The sequence below is a fragment of the Callorhinus ursinus genome, unplaced genomic scaffold (genome assembly GCF_003265705.2).
Source record: "Callorhinus ursinus isolate GAN/ISIS: 27379988/994484 unplaced genomic scaffold, GSC_fseal_2.0 scaffold16, whole genome shotgun sequence".
Lineage (NCBI taxonomy): Eukaryota > Metazoa > Chordata > Mammalia > Carnivora > Otariidae > Callorhinus > Callorhinus ursinus.
In genome coordinates this window covers 435,097-456,339 of record NW_027397078.1, presented here as the reverse complement: position 1 = coordinate 456,339, position 21,243 = coordinate 435,097, and the positions used below count along the sequence as shown (strand labels likewise).

Genomic DNA, 21,243 nt, shown 5'->3' with positions numbered 1-21,243 from the left:
CTTTGAATGTTATGCACTATGCCAAGCTATGTAGCAGAATGGGATTGGAGCAGAATCTCCAAAGAGGTGGTTTACCAATACCTATATTTCTGCCATTTCAAGGGAGAATAGGCTGGGTGATCAACCTGTATGTGTGGCCTAGTGCCCCTAGCATGCAGCAAACTTTTTTTCCATAGCTCATGGTCACAAGAGTGAATAGCTGGGAGTGGCCATATTAACTGCTGGTCTGTTTTGAAAAAAACTCAACACTTCCTCAGTTGTCAGCAGCCTTCTGCTCTACCTGGTAAGAGCTATAGGTCATCATATAATGCCCATGGCCTTGGGCAGTGAGTGGCCCAGGAGTAATGAAGATTGGACAATGGCTTTTGGAGCTGATTTCTGTAAAGTGAGGATTTGGAAGCAGGGTGGGTAGAGAGAAAAGGGATGTGACATTGCACTGGGCTGCTGGGTAGTCTGAGGCCAAAGGAGTCAGACACCTTAAGAATCTAGTCAGAATGTCTTCCAAACAGCTTGAGATGTTTCAATCTGTTTACAGGAATGTGCTTCCTAAGATCATACATTCTGACAAGGGCTCGACAGGCCAGCATCAGTTTTCAGGCCATTGACGTTTTTTGGTTCTTTCCCATCTTCTATTTTTCCAAGGTCACCTGCTTGAGCTGCTAGGCCCTGGGGAGTCTGGAAAGAAAAATAACAGTTATTCTTCACATTTGTACAATGCTTCATGATTTACAAAGAGCTTTCACACTCATCAGATTCTAAAGTAACCCTGGAAGGGAGGCAGGGCAAGCATTTGCATGGTCATCATTTCCTATTTTATAAATGAGCAAATTGAGACAAAGAGAGGGAAAGGCCCATGCTCAGAGTCACACAGCCAGTGAATGGTGGAGCTAGGACTGTGTATTAGTTTTCTATGCTGCACAACAAATTACCACAAGCTTAGCTGTTTAAAACACCACATATTTCTTATTTCCCAATTCCTTTTCTCAGAAGTCTGGGCATTGCTTAGATGAGTCCTCTGCTTCAGGTCTTGCAAGTCTGCAATCAAGGTGTTGGTCAGGGCTGGGTTCTCATCTGGAGGCTCAACTAAGGAACAATCTGCTTCCACACTCATGTGGTTGTTGGTAGCATTCAGTTCCTTGCAGCTGGATTCATGGCAGCTTGTTCTTCAAAGCCAGCAAGGGGAGAGGGAGCAAGTCTGCTAGCAAGATGGTGTCATATATAACATAATGTAATCATGACAGTGACATCCCATTACATTTGCCATATTCTATTGGTTGGGAGCAAATCATAGGTTATATCCCCACTCAAGGGGAGGGGATTATACAAGGACATGGATACCATAAAGTGGTTATTATTGCTGCCATCTTAAAGTCCATTTCATAGACTCCAACCCAGCTTTTCCTGACTCCAAATCCAGTGATCTTTCCACTGGATCACACTGTTACTGCCAGGGATGCATGATATCCATTCCTACTACTCCCAGATGTGTGTTCACCTATTCAAAGGTATATTTGCCAAGCACAGAGTAGAGGAAATCTAAGAAGCCTGCTCTGCCATTAAACTTGTGCCCTGTGTTACGCAGCCTAGGGTCCTAACCAATTGACATATGAACACACTCCCATTTTCTTAACTTAGAAAAAACAATTTGTCACTTCTAAAGATGGAATGTTGTTTTGGGACAATTTTGTGGAAAACCCTGAGCTTGTTATCTTCAAAAAAGGAGGCATGCCTTTTCATTTTAGGAGACTTCAGCTCTTATCCTGACAACTTCCAAATTACATATAAAGGCAAAGGGAGTCATGCTGTATTTTCCTTCTTTTGCCTTTGTAGCTTAGCCTCATTAGTTTGATCCCATTAGTGACTGTCAGAGAAGATGTGGCCTTGGAGGAAAGGGGTTAAAGAGAACTCTTTAAATCTCCTAGCCAGGACCAGAAAGCTCTCTGTGGATTACAGTAGGGGATATCTCAACTATTCATTTCATTTCATTTCATCTCATTTCATTTCATCTCATTTCATTTCATTCATTCAGTCAGTCATTCAAGAAGTATTTATTGAGCACTTCTTTGTGTAAGGTGCCATTCTAGGTACTAGCAATACTGAGATCACCATCCTTACATTCAAAAAGCCTACAGAAAAGACTCAAATAAGAAAACAGGGGTGTTGGGTGGCCCAGAAGGTTAAGCATCTGTTTTTGGCTCAGGTCATGATCCCGGTGTCCTGGGATCGAGCCCTGCATCGGGCTCCTTGCTCAGCAGAGAGCCTGCTTCTTCCTCTCCCTCTGCTGCTCCCCCTGCTTGTGCTCTCTCACTTTCTCTCTCTCTCTCTCTCTCTCTCTCTCTCTCTCTCTCTCTCTCAAATAAATAAAATCTTTAAAAAAGAAAACAATCAGAAGGCAGTAGAACTGCTTTAATGGAGGTATGCACAGAGCCTGTAGAACTCTGAAGGAGTGAGAAAAGAGAAGTGCTTACTTAAGATGGCAAGCCCAAAGCTTCCAGGACCAAGCAAATGAATCAAACAGGTGGTTGCAGGGAGTAATGGAGTTTGTACTAAACTGGAGGGTATTGTAATAAAAAAATGTAAATGCCATTTTGTCCTACTAAAACATAGCCTATAAGCAGCCCGTTTGTGACCCCAGTTTAGTCAAAGGAGGTAGTGTTTGTGCAATGATTTAAATGATAACAGCAAATACTTATATAAAGGCTACTATGTACCAGCTATGCTAATAAACAATTTAAATGTATTAATTCATTTATTCTCCATAACATCCTATTAGGTAGGTACTTTTATTAGCCCTATTTTATATATAGGGAAGTAGAAACCCAGAGAAGTTAGATAATTTGCCTGAGGTCACATAGCTAATAGCCAGAGCTAGAATTTAAAATCAGGCAGCCTGGTTTCAGAGCCCAAACTACATATATGTATACATGTACATCTTCAGCTTTTGCTAAAAGATGATTAAGGGGTTGCAAGGTGGTAAGAAAACATGCCATGCAGAAGAAACCATACGTGCAAAGAGGGAGACCTAGAGAGTTTGATGGATTCCAGAGTCTATAAACAGCGTAATATTTCTGGAACAGCAAGTGTGTGTTTTGGGGTGGTGGTTTGGGGATAGATGGAGCAGGGTAAGGGGATGGATAGAGAGAAATTAGGCTAGACAGAAAAAAACAACGAAGTACTTGCATGTTGTACAATGATCATATCCATTCCTTGGATACGCATTTATTAAGCACCTGTATGCCAAACACAAGGCATTGTGTTAAGTACTAAGATAGACCTAGGCATGAAGTGTTTGGGGACGATGGGTTCAGAGAAGGGGCATTAAATTCAGCATGAGGAAATCTGAGAGCACTTCCCAGAAAAATGGTTAGATTGACCTAAGTCTTGATGGATAAGTAGGGGTCGACTGGCAAAGGAGACTGGAGAGGGCATTGTAAAGAGAGGGAACAGGGTATACAAAAGCATTTCTGAACTCATGGTAAAAACGACCTTTCTTCTTATCTCAGCTTTTCCTTTTCCTTTCTATCCTCTCACCTATTCACATGTCACAATGGGAAATAAAAAGCCAGACAAGAATTGAACTAGTAGTTGCTCCACAGGATTTCCACATTTTGGCATACCTAAGAGAGGCAAGGGGAATAAGTCTGGGGTTAGAATAACTGAGTTTGGGCTCAGGCACTTTATTCACATTAAGTCCAATAAACTCAGATCATCAATCAACCCTGCAAGCTTTTCCTTTTAGCCCTTCATCCTCATTTTATAGATAAGGAAATGGAGGCTTAGAGAAGTGATGCTACCTGTTCAAAGTACTCTGCTAGTAAGTGGAACAATTTGGGGTTTGGACCCAAGACTGTTTGGCTTCAGAGCCTGTATTCTCATATTCTCAACCTCTGAGAATCTTCTTTCAACCAAAAGCAATTCTGTCTCTTAGTAACAATAGCTAAAAATCATTTATTGCAAGTTTGGTCCACAATTCCAAACTGCTTCCTTCAACATGTCATTCCTCTGAGTCTTGGCTTTCTTAGTTGTAAAATGAGGCTGTGATGGAAATTACTATTCAGTTCCTTTCTACTTTCAGTAATGCAGGAATATTATACTTCTTTGTCATCTTAAAGTTAAATGTGGCTCACTGACTTCCTCTCACCAATGCAATATGAGCAGAAGTGATGTGTGTCATTTTAGGGTGGAAGCATTAAAGAGATCATGTGATTATCTGTCCTCTCTTGCCCTTGCTACTAGACAACATTTCAAATTGTAGTGCTTCCATTGCCTTGGGTTTCTGTGTGAAGATGACATGGACCAGAGTCTTCTACTGACCAGCAAATAAATACATAGAATGAGGAAAAATATATACTTTCATTGGTTTAAAGCCACTGAAATTCTGGGATTGTTTCTTACCTCAGCATAACCTATTATATTCTGAGCAATATAGAGGTAAATGCTCTCTATCTCATGGATTTATTGTGAAGATCAATGAAATAATGGGAGTGGAAGTGTTTTATAAACTCTGAAGCTGTGTGCTCATACCATGTATTATTACGTGCCAAGTGGTATATCTGAATGCAGATCCTATTGAGTTGTGTTCTAATAGATTTTCACAAATAGAATTTTTGTAGATACTTACATTGCATTTTTTTTTACACTATAGGAAGATATTTAGTTTGCATAATGCTCTTATGTGGGGAGGTTTCTCTTTTGATAGGGAGGGAACCAACTCTGAGATCTGAAGACTTCTCAAAGAGTATGAGTAGCTGATACCAAGTCACTCTGAGCACAACAGTTACTACTAGCTCCATTTTCTTTTCGTCTAGGCTCAAAGAAACAACTGGGGTGGGGGAGAAACCCCACTCCTCCCAAAGAGGAGCTCTGGATCCTACCTCTCTTGGAGCAGAGGAAAGGCTCTTGTGTTGTAGGCTTGATAGTTCCAAGTCAATAATTCCACCAGATGATGACTTGCAAACATTAGCCTGAAAGGGCTAGTCATGACACTTGTCATGTAGTGTGGCTCGGATCATTTATGAGCATGAGAAAAAGTCAGCCCTTCCCCTAGGACTTTCTTCACTTGAGCCCAACAAGTTTACCATGGAGAAACTGAGCACTAAGGGAGTTTGTGGGCAAAAGAGGAACCCAGACCTAAACAACATCTGCTACTGGTCTCTCCTTTATCCATGAGACTCTAATCACAATAGCAATTTTTTTCTTCTTTGAACATAGAGGTTATTCCTAAGAACATTTATGCTTCCTGTTCTCTCTGACTAAAATTCTCTTCCCACAGGTCTTCCCGTGCCTGCCTATTCTCACCATTCAGATTTTAGCTCAAAGGTAATGCCTCAAAGAAGCCTTCTTTGTCCTTTTTAGTGTTATCCCCACCCCAATTGCTCCCTATGTCCTTACCTAATTTAGTTTACATTAGCGCATGTATTATCAATCTTATGTTATATTTTATATTTATTATTTATTTTATATAGTTATTTATTTCTTATATATTTATTTTATGTTTTGTTATTTATTTATTTATTTATTTATTGAGCGAGTGAGGGTGCGTGCAAGCAGGAGGAAGGGCAGAGGGAGAGGGAGAGAGAGAATCCTAAGCAGGCTTCATGCTCAGCATGTAGCCTGACGCAGAGCTCACTCAATCTCATGATCCTGAGATCATGACCTGAGCTGAAATCAAGTCAGATGCTTAACAGACTGAGCCACCCAGGCATCCCAACTTTGTTATTTATTTTTATACATGTATTTATTTGGTATATATAATATATTCATTTTTTATTTTATTTGTCTCTTTTGTTCATTTGCTCTACCCTCAGTGTCTAAAACAATGTTTGGGACATAGTAGGTGCTCAACAAATATTTCTTGAGTTCATGAGCAAACAATATTCTTCCAACAGCAGAGCAGCATTTCTCAAATACATACCCTAAATTCTAAGTGTCTTTTGGAAGTGCCAGTGGCATGGGAAAGCAAATATAAACTTGTTTATATTTTGACATCTTTCAGCAATCAAACACCATGCTGTGACTTTATCTTTTATTCAATTAACAAATGCTTATTGAGCACCTAAGGGAAGAAGAATATAGAAGAAAGCCCTGGGCCCATGTTCCTGTCTTTATTCTTCTGGATGACTTCTAAAATATTACTGCGAAAATAAACAGGCAATAACATCAAAGAAAGTTCTGAAAAGGCTGGGCAATAACAGGGAGAGGTACTAGATACTAAAACCTTTTATAAAGGACACTGTCAATGGATAAATGGAAAAATGGAATATTACTCAGCCATAAAAAGAATGAAAGCTTGCCATTTGCAACAACATAGATGGATTTAGGGAACCTAATGCTAAGTGAAATAAGTCAGTCAGAGAAGAAATATACCGTATGATTACACTCATATGTGGAATTTAAGAAACAAAACAAACAAACAAACAAGAGACAAAAAAAAACAAACCCTGACTCTTAATGTAGAGAACAAACTGGTGGTTGTGTGAGAGGAGGTGGGTGGGGGGATGTGTGAAATAGGTGAAGGGGATTAAGAGTACACTTATACTGATGAGCACTGAATAATATATAGAATTGTCTCATCATTATATTATATACCTGAAACTAATATAACATTGTATGTTAATTATATTTCAATAAAAAACTTTTACAAAGTAACAGTAACAGAAATGCAGTGGGAAGGAGGAGTTAAGGTGGTGGAGTAATAGGGGGACCCTATGCTTGCCTCATCCCTTGAACACAGCCAGATAAATATCAAATCACTGAACACCCAAGAAATTGATCTGAGGACTGAGAGAACAAAGTGTACATCTAGAGGGAGAAAACATGGCCACACTGTGGAAGGTAGGAACTGTGGAGAGTTAATTTGGGGGAGCAAAGAATTGCAGGTGCTGTGGAGGGAAGGGAGCCCTGATTATGGAGAGAGGAGTGAGAGAGAAAGAGAGAGAAAGAGTGAAAGCATCATGCAGGGCATTACATAAGAAAAACTCTTCCCCAAAACCACTGACTGGGAAAAGGAGAGGGGCTCAAAGTCTGAAGTTTTAGGAGTCCCTGTCATTGCTGGGGTCATACCTGGCAGGCTTAGTGATGCTCCAGTGGGGAAGGAGGTGGAGGCCAGGGAGTGGACAGTGTGGTCTGAGGATCCCCTGGATCAAAAGGGGAGAAACAGTTCCCCTTCTTAAAGTGCATTTGGGAGAGGTGGCATGGCCTCTCTGGGGACAAAAGAGCTGGGCACCAATGTGCTGCCCTATTCATTAGCATAGGAACAGAGACACCTGCTGAGGGCAGCAAACCTTAGCGCTGGCTTTTTGCTGCACTTTACCTTAAACTCCGAACCACTGCTCAGTCTTGCAACTGCTTTTCTGGGACAAACTGGCACCAGCCACAGTGGCAAGACCCTCCCCCAGAGGATAAGTGCAGGTCTGCACTGCACCGGGTCCCTAAAATTTGGAATTTTGAAACCCAGCTGTGCATCTGAGATAAAACATGGGAGTCTTGTGCTTCCTGGGAGGCAGACAGCTTGGACACAGGGTGGAGGCAGGGATTTGATGGAAGCCAGAGACACAAGAGGGGAGATTGTTTGCTCTTCTGTGAGGGCTTCCTGAAGAGTGGTGGGCATGAACTCCTTGCTCAGGGGATGAGAGAGCAGGCCAAAGTCATTTTCTCCCTTCCAATCAGCACTGATAGATTTCAGTGAGCAACAGAGCACCCCCCAGTGGAGGCTGGAGGCACTTACACCAAGTCCCACTCACTGCGCCCTGCAGGTGGCATCTTTACAAGGGCAAGCCTGATTGAGAACCAGCACAGCAGACCCATCCCCCAGAAGATGAGCACAAACCCCTTGAATACACCAAATCTATTGATCATAGAATGCTGCAAAGCTTCAGCTCTAGGGGAAATAAGATCTAGCTTCTTTTAACAAGCATACCAAAACACACATAGTTAAAACTTCCCACAGAGTGGACAAGATTCAAACACTCCTCACTGCAGGCAAGGAGAAATTCTTCAGAGGACTGACCTGAGGGAACGAACAGCCAAAACACAAGAGCAGAGTGCACACTCTGAAACATTCCCTGAAGCACCATGCCCAAGACTGTATAGGACCTCTTCTTAATATAGCCATTAATCTCAGGAGCAGGAATATAACAGGCTTTCCTAATACATGCACTAAAAAACAGTGATCTAGACAAAATGACAAGATGGAGGAATTCACCCCAAAAGAAAGAACAGGAAGAAATCACAGCCAGGGATTTAATCAAAACAGATATAAGTTAGATGCCTGAACCAGAATTTAAAACAACTATCATAAGGATACTACCTGGGTTTGAGAAAAGCATAGGAGACACTGGAGAATCCCTTACTACAGAGATAAAAGACTAAAAACTAGTCAGGCCAAAATCAAAAATGTTATAACCAAGATACAAAACTAACTGGATGAAATGACAATGGAGATGGATGAAACAGAGGAATGAATCAGTGATATAGAAGATAAAATTATGGAAAACAATGAAGCTGAAAGGAAGAGGGAAAGAAAAGTATTGGATCACGAATGTAGATTTAAGGAATTTAGCAACTCCTTAAGGTATAATAACATTAGTATCATAGGCATCCCAGAAGAGGAAGAAAGGGAAAAGGGGGCAGAAGGTTTATTTGAGCAAATTATAGCTGAAAACTTCCCTAATCTGGGGAAGGAAACACACATTGAAATCCAAGAGGCACAGAGAACTCCCATCAAATTCAACAAAACCTGGCCAATACCAAGACATATTATAGACAAATTCACAAAATACACAGACAAGGGGAGAATCCTGAAAGCAACAGGGAAAAAAAAGAACCTACAAGAAAAGACAAATCAGGTTCACAGCAGATCTGTCCACAGAAACTTGGCAGGACAGAAGATACTGGCAGATATGTTCAATGTGCTGAATGTGAAAACTATGCAGCCAAGAATACTTTATCCAGCAAGGCTGTCATTCAGAATAGAAGGAGAGATAAAGACTTTCCCAGACAAAAACTAAAGGAGTTTGTGACCACTAAACCATCCCTGCAAGAAATATTAAAAGGGACTCTTTGAGCGGGAAAGAAAGACCAAAAGCAACAAAGACTTGAAAGTAATAGAGAACAACACCAGAAACACCAACTTTACATGTAACACAATGGCTCTAAATTCTTATCTATCAAAAATCACTCTGAATGTAAATGGACTAAATTCTCCAATCAAAAGACATAGGGTCAGAGAAAGACAAATACCATATGATTTCACTCATATATAGAATTTAAGAAACAAAACAGATGAGCATAAGGGAAGAGAAGGAAAAATAAAATAAGATGAAAACAGAGAGGAAGGCAAACCATAAGAGACTCTTAACTCTAGGAAACAAACTGAGGGTTGCTGGAGGGGAGGTGGGTGGGGGAAGGGGTAACTGGGTGATGGGCATTAAGGTGGGCACTTGATGTAATGAGCACTGGGTGTTATATGCAACTGATGAATCACTAAATTCTATCCCATTAACTAATAATACAGGATATGTTAACTAAATTGAATTTAAATAAAGAATGTTTTAAAAAGACATGGGGTATTAGAATGGATAAGAAAACAAGGCCCATCATGCTAATGGATGTCAAAGAAAGCCAGAGTAGCCATACTTACACCAGACAAACGAGATTTTTAAACCAAAGACTGTAACAAGATATGGAGAAGGGTACTATATCATAATGAAGGAGTCTATCCATCAAGAAGATCTAACAATTATAAATATTTATGCCCCCAACTGAGCCACCCAGGCACCCCAAGCCTGCTGATTTTTAAAGTACCCGGAGTTAAGCCCCATTGGTTGTAAAAACTCACAATTAAGCCCCACTGGTTTTCAAAGTCAGACATTATGGGGACTTGTCTTACCAGCACAGGTCCCCTGTGCCCGAGGTGCGTGGTGTGGGATCTGCTCTCCTTTCTCCAAGCTTGTTGTGTCCCTCTTGTTTGTAGTTTTCCTGATAGGGAGTTTGGTTCTTGACTGCATCTCTGCCTCTCCTACCATGTTTTCAATATGACCTCCTCTCTATGTTTTACTGTGGAAAGTCTGTTCTGCCAGTCTTTGGGTCATTATCTGGGTTGGGTGCACTGACGTCAGGAACAGGACAGGGATGTCCACTCTCACCACTATTATTTCACATGGTGCTGGAAGTCCTAGCCTCAGCAATCACACAACAAAAATAAATAAAAGGCATCCACATCGGCAAAGAAGAAGTCAAACTTTTACTCTTCCCAGAAGACATGATACTCTATGTAGAAAACCTGAAAGAGTCCACCAAAAAACTGCCAGCACTAATACATGAATTCAGTAAAGTTGCAGGATACAAATTCAATGTACAGAAACATCTTGCATTTCTATACACCAATAATGAAGCAGCAGTAAGAAAAATCAAGGAATCAATCCCATTTGCAATTGCACCAAAAACCTTAAGATACCTAGGAATAAACCTAACCAAAGAGGTAAAAGATCTGTATGCTGAAAACTATAGAACACTTATGAAAGAAATTGAAGAGGACATAAAGAAATGGAAAAACATTCCATACTCATGGATTAGAAGAACAAACATTGTTCAAATGTCTATACCACCCAAAGCAATCTACATATTTAATGCAATCCTTATCAAAATACCACCAGCATTTTTCAAGAGCTAGAACAAACAATCCTAAAATTTGTATGGAACCACAAAAGATCCTGAATAGCCAAAGCAATCCTGAAAAAGAAAAGCAAAGCTGGAGGCATCACAATTCTGGACTTCAAGCTATATTACAAACTATAGTCATCAAAACAGTATGGGACTGGCATAACAGCAGACACATAGATCAATGGAACAGAATAGAAAGCCCTGAAATGGACCCACAACCATATGGTCAACTAATCTTTGACAAAACAGAAAAGAATATCAATGGGAAAAAAACAGTCTCTTCAACAAATGGTGTTGGGAAAACTAGAGAGCAACATGCACATAAATGAAACTGGACCACTTTCTTACACCATACACAAAAATAAATTCAAAATGGGTGAAAGACCTAAATGTGAGACAGGAAACTATCAAAATCCTAGAGAAGAACACAGGCAGCAACTTCTTTGACCTCAGCCATAGCAACTTCTCACTAGACACTTGTCTGGAGACAAGGGAAACAAAAGCAAAAATGAACTACTGGAACTTTATCAAGATAAAAAGCTTCTGCACAGCAAAGGAAACAACAAAACTAAAAGGCAACCTACAGAATGGGAGAAGATATTTGCAAATGACATATCTGATAAAGGGTTCATATCCAAAATCTATAAAAAACTTATCAAACTCAACACCTAAAAACCAAACAATTCTTCCCCAGTTGAGAACCTGTGAAATCAGACCAAGTTATGTACTTCTAAAATGCAATTGTAGGATAGGCATAAGATAGGCATTCCAAATTGAAAAGAAAGAAATAGGAAAGAAGGAAGAAGCGAAGGGTCCCAAACAAGTCCAAGACCTAGCAAGGTAAATTCCATTAGATGTTAAAGCTCGACTTTTTTCTTTTTTATATGAATATAGTTGATACACGATGTTACATTAGTTTCAGATATACAACATAGTGATTCAATGCCTCTATACCTCATGCTATGCTCACCACAAGTGTAGTTACCATTTGTCACCATACAACACCATTACAATATCACTGACCACATTTTCTATTCTGTACCTTTTATCCCTATGATTTATTCATTCCATAACTGGAAGCCTGTATCTTTCACTCCTCTTTACTCATTTTACCCATGCCCCCATCCCCTCCCCCCCTCTGGTAACCATCAGTTTATTCTCTGTATTTATAGGTCTGATTCTGCTTATAATTCTCTTTGGCTGAATGACCCATCTTCTGGATGCACAGGGATGGTAGTCCCACCCACAAGACCCTAGGCAGCCCTGTCCTCACAGCTCTAGTCAAAGGCCATCTGGCTTGTCAAATTACCAAAGAATAGCCCCAGTCTTTGAAAACAAGGAAACAGACCTGATCATCTCTGAATTGCCTTAAGGGTCATTCTTTTTTTTTTTTTAAGATTTAATTGATTTATTTAGAGTGGGGGGGAGGGCAGAAAGAGAGGGAGAGAGAGAATCCCAAGCAGACTCTGTGCTGAGCACGGAGCCCTACCGGGGCTCAATCTCACAAGCCTGAGATCAGGACCTGAGCCGAAATCAAGAGTTGGGCGCTTAACCAACTGGGCGACTCAGGAGCCCCAGGGGTCATTCTTTCCTTTTCTTGAAGAATAGTGCATGTTCACAAAGAGATCTAGAGTCCAGGCCTGTGGGATCTAACAAGTCTGATAGCCTTCCTTCATTTTGTCTAATTTTTTCTGTCCTTTTTAGTCCCAGCTGTCAGTGTTTCTGTTGGTATAATGCCATCTCTATTTCTAGCTTCTGCTGAGATGGCTAATCAGTTTATGTGTCACACCCAGGAACTCCTTATCAAATGATTGTTCAGCCACACCCTTAGTGTTCTCCTCAGGACAAGCTTCCTGATTTTTAAAAATAGAATAGATAGAATATACTGAGAATGAGATAGCCTAAGAACTGTCTAAATCTCCAAGTTCTGGTTCCTTTTTTCCTAATAATTCCTTCTTAAATTCATCTCTCTTCTCTCACATTTTACTATAAAAAGTAAGGATGACCAAAGCTGCATCTTCAATACTTTGCTTAGAAGTCTCCTCTGCTAACATCCAATTTTATCACTCTCATGTTCTACCTTCCACAAAACAGTAGAACACAACTCAGCCAAGTTCATTGCCACTTTATAACAAGGATCACCTTCCCTCCTCTTTCCAATAATAACGTGTTCTTCATTTCTGTCTGAGATCTCACCAGACTTGCCCTCAATGTGCAAATTTCTACATGCACCTCAAAACTCTTCCAGCTTCTAGCCGTTACCTAAGTCCAAAGTCACTTCCACATTTTCAGGTATTTGTTGCATCAGTACCCTACTCCTAAGTACCAAAATCTATATTAATCAGGGGGTTCTCCAGAGAAATAGAACCAACAAAAGGCATATATATATGTGACACACGCACACAGACACACACACATGTATGTGTATATACATGTGTGTGTGTGTGTGTATCCTATTATAAGGAATTAGCTCACATAATTATGATGGCTAAGAAGTCCCAGGATCTGTAGTAGGCAAGTTGAGACCCAGGAAAGCTGATAATGTAGTTCCAATCCTAGTCTGAAGGTGTGAGAAACAGGATAACTAATGGTATAAGTTACAGTCTGAGAGCCAGCAGGCTCAAGACCCCAAAGGAGTTGATTTTTCAGTTCAAGTCCAAAGGCAGGAAAAGACCCATGTCAGGCAGGAGGAGCTTCTTCTTTTTCACAGGAGGGTCAACATTTTTGTTCTATTCAGGCCTTCAGTGAATTAGATAGGGCCCACTCACATTAGGGATGGCAATCTGCTTTACTCAGTCTACCAATTCACATCTTAATCTCATCTAGGACTATCCTCACAAACACACCCAGAAAAATATTTGACCAAATGTCTAGGCACCCCATGGGCCAGTAGAGATGACACAAAATTAACCATCACAATGGGTTTAACCATGGGGTTATTTTACGCGTGCCTGCCTTCCTTGACACCTATTAATTGGCCTTTTGTACAATTTTCTTAATTATATTGCCATTTACTTTTCCAAGTGTATTTTTCTGGACTCTAAAAGTTATTATTAGGATTTTCATTGGAATTGCCTTGTCCGATTCAGTCTCCAAGCTACTGCCAAGGCAAACTTCTTCAAGTACAAATCAAATACTGTTCCTCTCTTGATTAAAATATTTTTTATAGTTTGCCAAGCTCTGTAAACTCCTGAGCTGGGATACTAGACCTCTCATAATCTAATCCCTGTCAATTAATGTAGCCTCCTACCCCACTTCTCTTACTGCACTCTACTTACTCATTTTTAATAACTTGCATTTCCCAAAGGGTGCTCTCTCTTTTTCCCATGCTTTTGCTCATGCTTATTCCTCTGTTTGGAATATTGTATTAATTCTCCTGTGCTAGATAAACTCCTATACTTATCAGTCCATTTTCTCTGTGAAGCTTTCCTTAACCCTACAGTCTTGGTTAGGGGCTACCCTTCTCTGTCTCACAGTTTCCTGAATTTACATCTATTTTGACACTTATCTCTGTTAAGGTTATTTCCTTTTTAGTTGTCTGTTTTTCCTACTGGACTGCATGTTCCTTGAAATCAAATACACTGTTGAATACCCAGTGCCCAGCATGCTGTTAATTGACTCCATATATGTTTGCTGAAGAAACAAGCTGTTGTAGTAATAATGAAATGTATAAAGAGGTTATTGTAATTGTTCAGCAGAGAGGTAATGAGAACCAGACTTAGTGTGATGGCAATGGGAATGGCAAAGAGAGAACATATTTAAGATACTTCTGAAGGAAGAATTAATAGGATGTGGGGGCCAAATATGAAGGCTGAAGGAGAAAGAGAAGTCAAAGATGACTGGGTTTCTTGGCAGAGAAAGTGGTAGTGGCAATAGTAGAAGAGAATACATGATGGAGAACTGGCTTGGGAAAGTAGATATGTGTTGTTAGGATAAGAGTAGCAGTTGACAGTAAGAAATCCAGGTAGAGATGTCCAGATAGTAATTAGAAATACTAAGTAGAGCCTGAGATTGAGATGAAGAGACCAAAATCACTCAGAGAGGATAGGTTGATGTTGTGGAAATGTGGTGGAAAGAAAGAGTCTGCAGAAAGAGAAAAAAAAGAGAATCATGCATTGGGGAGGGTATGTGCTATGGTGAGTGCTGTGAATTGTGTAAGACTAATGAATCACAGACCTGTACCCCTGAAACAAATAAAACATTAAATGTTAATTAAAAAAAAGAGAGAGAGAGAGAATCATGAGGAAAACCTGCTCTGAGTGGGCCAGTGGAAAAATGGAGCCTTAAAAAGCAAAGAAAGAGCTGTCAGAAAGGTAATAAGAGAACCTGACATGTGCTGGCACATGGAAGCCAAGGGGGAAAAAGTTTCAAAGAGGAATAAATCAGCAATGTTAGAAAATCACAAAAGAGAACAGAGATTTAGACGATATGGAAGCTGTTGAAACATCTCAGATAATAGTATAGGTTGAAGAGCAGAAGCAGAAGTCAGTGTACAATTATGAATTATGAAGCCAGTTTAATGGTGAGAGGAGGGAAAGAGATAGAACTATATCTCTAGGGAGTAGAAAGATTGAAAGAAAAGCCTGTTTAATATGGCTACTTGTAGAATTCCTTACACAAGTGATTAATATAAAAATCACCCAAATGATCACATGGCAAATATTATTTTCCAGTCCTCCCCAGCTCTATTCATACCACAAAACCCTTATCAATCTTGTAAAAATGTCCATGTCATACAATATAAACTCATGTTCTCAACCTCTGTATTAGTTGGCACAAAGCAAGGTTCTCTAATTGGGCCACTCAGCCCAATTCTACTCTTGAGAAAGAGATAGTTATAAACCTCGGTCTCAAATTCCACAAGTTAAATGCAAACCATACCCCTTTTTGTGCAAAACATCTTTCCAGAACATCTCTCTAGACCTCCTTCTTTCACTGATGATGACACCCTGCCTGCCCCTGCCCTCTATCCCACTCTATCTCAATTTTACCCTCCTTTCCTTTTTTCCACAGAGCATCCAGAGCTTCATAGTTTGTAAATAGTAATTAGTCTGTATTACATCCTGATCTGATGGTAGGAATGGGGGCAGGAGAGAAGAGAAAGCGATTAGAATTGTGAAAACAGAGTGGCTTATGCAAGACAACACAAGTAAAGCTGAGCCTGACAGGGTAAGATGTCCAAATTTTATGGTGTTACCATCCCTATTACATCTATCATTTACCCCCAACTCAGTCTACCCATATAGAAAGTACTCAAATAATAATCCCCAGCTACAGTTGTACTTTCTTCATTCATCCAATGATTCTCCCCTCTATATACCCCATCTGTAAGATGTGAGCCCCTAGATAAGCTCTTTCTGCTCAACTCAGAACTTGGGATTTCAAAATCTTTGTCTCTCAGAGCAAGAGTCACCTACCACTCAGGTGTTTCCCACAAATAAGGGGAAAATTAATTAGCATTGATTGACTACCTCCTAGGTTCTAGGCATTCAATCCTCATATAGGTGAAGTTGGCACTACTAACTTCATTTTATAGGTGGGGAAATTGAGGCTCAATGAGGGACTTTTCCAAAGTCACATACCTAATAAATTGGCAAAGGTGGAGTTTGAACAAAGTGAATCTAAGGCTAGTGTTCCTTCTACTACACTTTGACAACTTCTACGGGACTTTAACCAGGCCCATATTGCTCATTGCTCCTATGTTTTCCCAAGCTTTGTCTCCTATCCAATTCTCCAATTTCCTGTTTCTTCAAAGGACTAATAAAATTGACCAATGGATGAAAGTTATGCTTGGTAGTTGACAGAAAGCATAGTATAAAGGGAAAGTACAATGGAGTTTGATTTTCTTACTTCCTACCTCCTGTTGTAGTCCAGGCCCTCATAGAAGAGTAAAAATCTTTTGAACTGAGATATTGGATTCCCAGAAACACCAATCCTAGCCATCCCAGAAAAGCCCAATAGACTGGGTGGGCATTATCTTCTTATGGGTAGGTCTGAAGTGGCCAGATGAGATATCTTGACTTATTCGCCCCGTTTGTGATATCTGTAAGCAAGGCCTTTCCTATCCCTCCACAGGGACTGTAAAAATCCTGGAATTTGGGGGGCTATTTTTCTCATGGACTTGGCTCTGCTAGGGGATCCTAGCCTACCTACCCCCTCTTCATCAAACTGAAAGGCTCTGTTGGAAATGATCTATCTCTGGAAATGGCCTGAATCCCTGCTGCATTCCACTGAGTTCTCTACCTTGGGCATCTGGGATGGGTAGTATAAGTGATTTTGATATGCCTTTTAGTTCAACAAGATAATTAAAATTGCCCCAAGTATGTTTTAGGCTCTAAATCAATTTTTCCTTGCACTTGGTTACTTGGTTATATTTCATAATGGCTTGTTTCTGCCTTAGTGCCATCCCAACATCACTTCTGGGCAAAGTGATACTGTTCGCTGTTTCCCAACAGCTACCTCCCACTTCCAATTTCTCTGTCTGGCCCCCTCTTCCCTTTCTAGCACTCCTCCCTCCTTCAGGGACTTCCAGTAACACCCAGCCCTTGTTCAGGGAAATAAAACTCTGATGGGATAAAGTCCAGGGATAGGCTAACAGGAGTGATGGTTTAATGCAATGAGGAGCTCAATGATTTCCTAAAATCTTATCACATAAGTATCCTCCAACTACCCCAAATAAAGACCCCACTCATTACCATGTACAGCCATGTAGCCCCTCTCAAAAATGGCGAATGGAACTGAAGTAAATGCATACATGCATTCATTCATCCATACACTTATTTGTATATTTAATAATTTTTTTGTTGAGCTCCTCATCTGAAAGCATTCTAGCTAGGTAAGGTGAACAGCATGAGAAAAGGCAGAGGAGGTTAAGGGAGAGTTCAACTGGATCAAAGAACTGTTAGTAGTGGGGCACCTGGGTGGCTCAGTCGTTAAGCGTCTGCCTTCGGCTCAGGTCGTGATCCCAGGGTCCTGGGATCGAGCCCCGCATCAGGCTCCTTGCTCGGCGGGAAGCCTGCTTCTTCCTCACCCACTCTGCCTGCTTGTGTTCCCTCTCTCCTTGTCTCCCTCTGTCAAATAAATAAATAAAATCTTTAAAAAAAAAAAAGAACTGTTAGTAGTTGGGTTTAAAGGGAGTGTAGGATACAAATGTGCATGTGAATATAGATGAGACTTGAAAAATAGTTATACAAGGTCAAATCAGAGAAGGCCTTGCTTCTTACAGTTATGGAATGAATGAGTCATAGGAATCAAAGGCACAGCATAGGGAATCTAGTCAAGGATATTGTAATAGAATTGTATGGTGACAGATGGTAGCTATACTTGTGGTGAGCATAGCATAATGTATAAACTTGTTGAATCACTATGCTGTACACCTGAAACTAATGTAACATCCTCTGTAAAGTATACTCAAATAAAAAAAAAAGGGAAGAAAAGGCCTTGCTTGTCATTCTGAGGAGTCTGGGACTATCTTGAAGGTCATGGAGAATATTTGAAATATGTTAAACAGGACAGTGATGTGTGTTTTAGAAAAGTTACTCAAGTAGAGTATGAGCAATGTTGAGCAAAACTAAACACAGCTTCAAGATAACATCCAAGTGAAAAACAGGGCCTTAGTCCATAAATGTTACAGAAAAAAACCCTCTTCCTTTAGGGGCCATCAGAGAAACTAAAGTATAGCTTATTTAAAAGCAATTGAGAACAGTGTACTTGGGTCTGATCAGGACACCCCAAGGGAATCAGCTTTTGTTGGCAGTGAGCCCAAGCACTCTATCTATGGCCTGACCTTGACTAATTGCTAGTCCTTGGATCCTGAAAAATGGAATTGGTGCATGATACTTTCTGATCAGCAGTCATAGTTTCTTCCATTTAAAAATTTCCCGGATCCCACACATTCCTCTAGCTACCACTTAATCTATTTTCTCTCCTTTACAACCACACTTCTGAAATGATTCTCTAGTCTCACTTTTTCCATTGTCTCACCTCCTATTCACTCTCAAACTCAATATAAACAGATTAGTGCTACCATTTTTTTCACCAAACACAACTCTCACCAAGGTTATCAATGACCTTGATGCTAAACTCAAAGGGTCACTTGATGGTTCTCATATTCTTTATTTCTGTGCATAATTCTATACAATTCTTTATTTCCTTCTCGAAACATGATCTTTCTTTAGCTCCTGGGCTCAGCATTCTCCTGGCTCTCCTCCTGCCTCTTTGGCCCTCTTACGTCTACTCAGTCTTAAAATATTGGACGCATCTAAGTTTTACTCTAAGTCCTCTCATTCTCACTCTGTACTTTCTCCTCCAGATGAACCCAACCATCTCCATAGTTTCAATAATCATGTATATGCCAACAACTCTTGCTCTGTATTTCTAGATTTCTCTTCTGAACTTCAAAATAATATATCCATCACCTACTTGACATGCATTTAAAGTCATACTATCCAAAATCAAATTCATTATCTCTCCTCCTCTCCAAACTTAGTCTTCTTCCAGTACTCTACAACTCAGTAACAAGGACCACCAGTGGAATATACCAGAATTCAATTATTTTTGAAACCTTCCTCTCCCAAATGCAAAATCATTGATATAATCTAAATGGCCATTGCATGGTTTGACCCCTGCTGAATTCTCCAGCCTCATCTTATGTTCTCCGTTTATGCCAAACTTGCTTTCTTTCAACCTTGAGGATACCCAGGTCTTTTTTTTTTTTTTTTTTTGCCTCAGTCTTTATATTGGTATATTATCTTCCTGGGATGTTCTTCTCCCAAATCTTTACCTGGTAGATGCCTACTTAATTTTTATGTCTTAACGTAAATGTCACTTTCTTGGATGTACCTTCCTGGACACATCTGATTAAATTGGGTCTTCCAACCTACATTTACCTCCTTGTTGGATTGTGCTCCCAGTGTGGGCCATAATTTTCCTTCATAGCATTACATTACAATTTTAAATATTTATTAATTTTTGAGGTTGTCTACATAATGACTGTCTCCCCCTGCTTGACTGTAAATTCCACAAAGACAGGAACACTTATCACTCTTCTCTTTGGTGTGCTCTACATTGAAAACTAACACATAGAAGGTAGTTAATGTATATTCATTCAGTGAATATATGAATGAGTAAATGAGTACAAGTTTTTCTCAAAGAGCGTGCATTTCTCTGTTAAAGGGGAAGGACCTTCTGAGTTTGGGGGCCTTCTTCGGGGCCTGATGAGTGGATACTCAAAAAGATTGAGAACTGTCTTTGAAAACTCAGTGAAGTTCTCAACAAACTTCCCAAACAGTTTTACAATTATTTCCCAAGTTTGAGCTGACTATTATACTCTTACTCTTTTTTTGTCCCAAATCCTTGGGATTTCCATAAGCTTTTCTTTAACCTGAGAAAAGACAAAAAGAAAAGAACCATAAAAATGTTCACTAGATTTTCCTGAGAATCCAGAAGATTTGAGGCCTGTTTAGAAATTTGGCCAAAGTTTTAGATTGTCATCAAGTTTATGCAACCAGTTTATCTGGGGCTAATTCAGTCTTTCACTTTCACTTACTTTTTCAAATTTTAGTTTCGATGTAAGATGGAATTAGATTCTCCTCATGGTCCAAGTGAAGCAGTAAAACTCAGGGCCTAAGGTGGAAAAACTGAAACAAGAACTCTTAACTTTTAAGCTTTATGACCCACAGTGGCTGTGTCTCAGATTCTGAGTCCCAGGTCCATGGGGGCTTATGCACTGGTCTTTCTTAGAAGTCTTGCCACAGGAGTAGGAGAAGTGAACATTTGTTATGGACAATGAAGGAGAAACATCAACCTGTGCATTTTCCTCCTGATATCAAAAGTGAAAAGCAAGACAAAAGCATTTCTAGCCCTTACACAGCAGAACAGTGTCAAGGATTTGTTTGGAGACAGAAAGTGACCATTCCAAAAATAATCCTTCATACATCACACTGTTGGTCTCAAGGGCTTGGCTTAGGTCCAAGTACTAAATCTATTCTTTTTTATTGTTTTTTTTTTCATAAAACAGAGATTTTAATTTTTTCATTAGTTTTAGAGGTAGAATTTAGTGATTCATCAGTTGCATATAACACCCAGTGCTCATTACATCAAGTGCCCTCCTTAATGCCCATCACTCAATTATCCCCCACCCACCTCCCCTCCAGCAACTCTCCGTTTGTTTCTCATAGTTAAGAGTCTCTTATGGTTTGTCTCCCTCTCTGTTTTTATTATTTTATTTTTCCTTCCCTTCCCCTATGATCGTCTGTTTTTTTTTTTTTAAAGATTTTATTTATTTATTTGAGAGAGAGAATGAGATAGAGAGAGAGAGAGCACGAAAGGGAAGAGGGTCAGAGGGAGAAGCAGACTCCCTGCTGAGCAGGGAGCCCGATGCGGGACTCAATCCCGGGACTCCAGGATCATGACCTGAGCCGAAGGCAGTTGCTTAACCAACTGAGCCACCCAGGCACCCTGATCGTCTGTTTTGTTTCTTTTTTTTAGAAAGATTTTATTTGGGCGCCTGGGTGGCTCAGTTGGTTAAGTGACTGTCTTCGGCTCAGGTCATGATCCTGGAGTCCTGGGATCGAGTCCCAC

The 21,243-nt window shown here is 40.1% G+C and overlaps 1 long non-coding RNA gene across 1 annotated transcript in view; it reads right to left on the bottom strand.

Moving 5' to 3' along the window:
* Positions 1 to 340: 340 nt before the first annotated feature.
* The window catches only part of LOC141374303 (uncharacterized), a 42,547-nt gene continuing 21,644 nt past the window's right edge, over positions 341 to 21,243 (bottom strand). Inside the window, exon 4 of the long non-coding RNA XR_012381083.1 lies at positions 341 to 675. This is a non-coding gene — a long non-coding RNA (uncharacterized lncRNA). The remainder of the gene's footprint in view (positions 676 to 21,243) is intronic.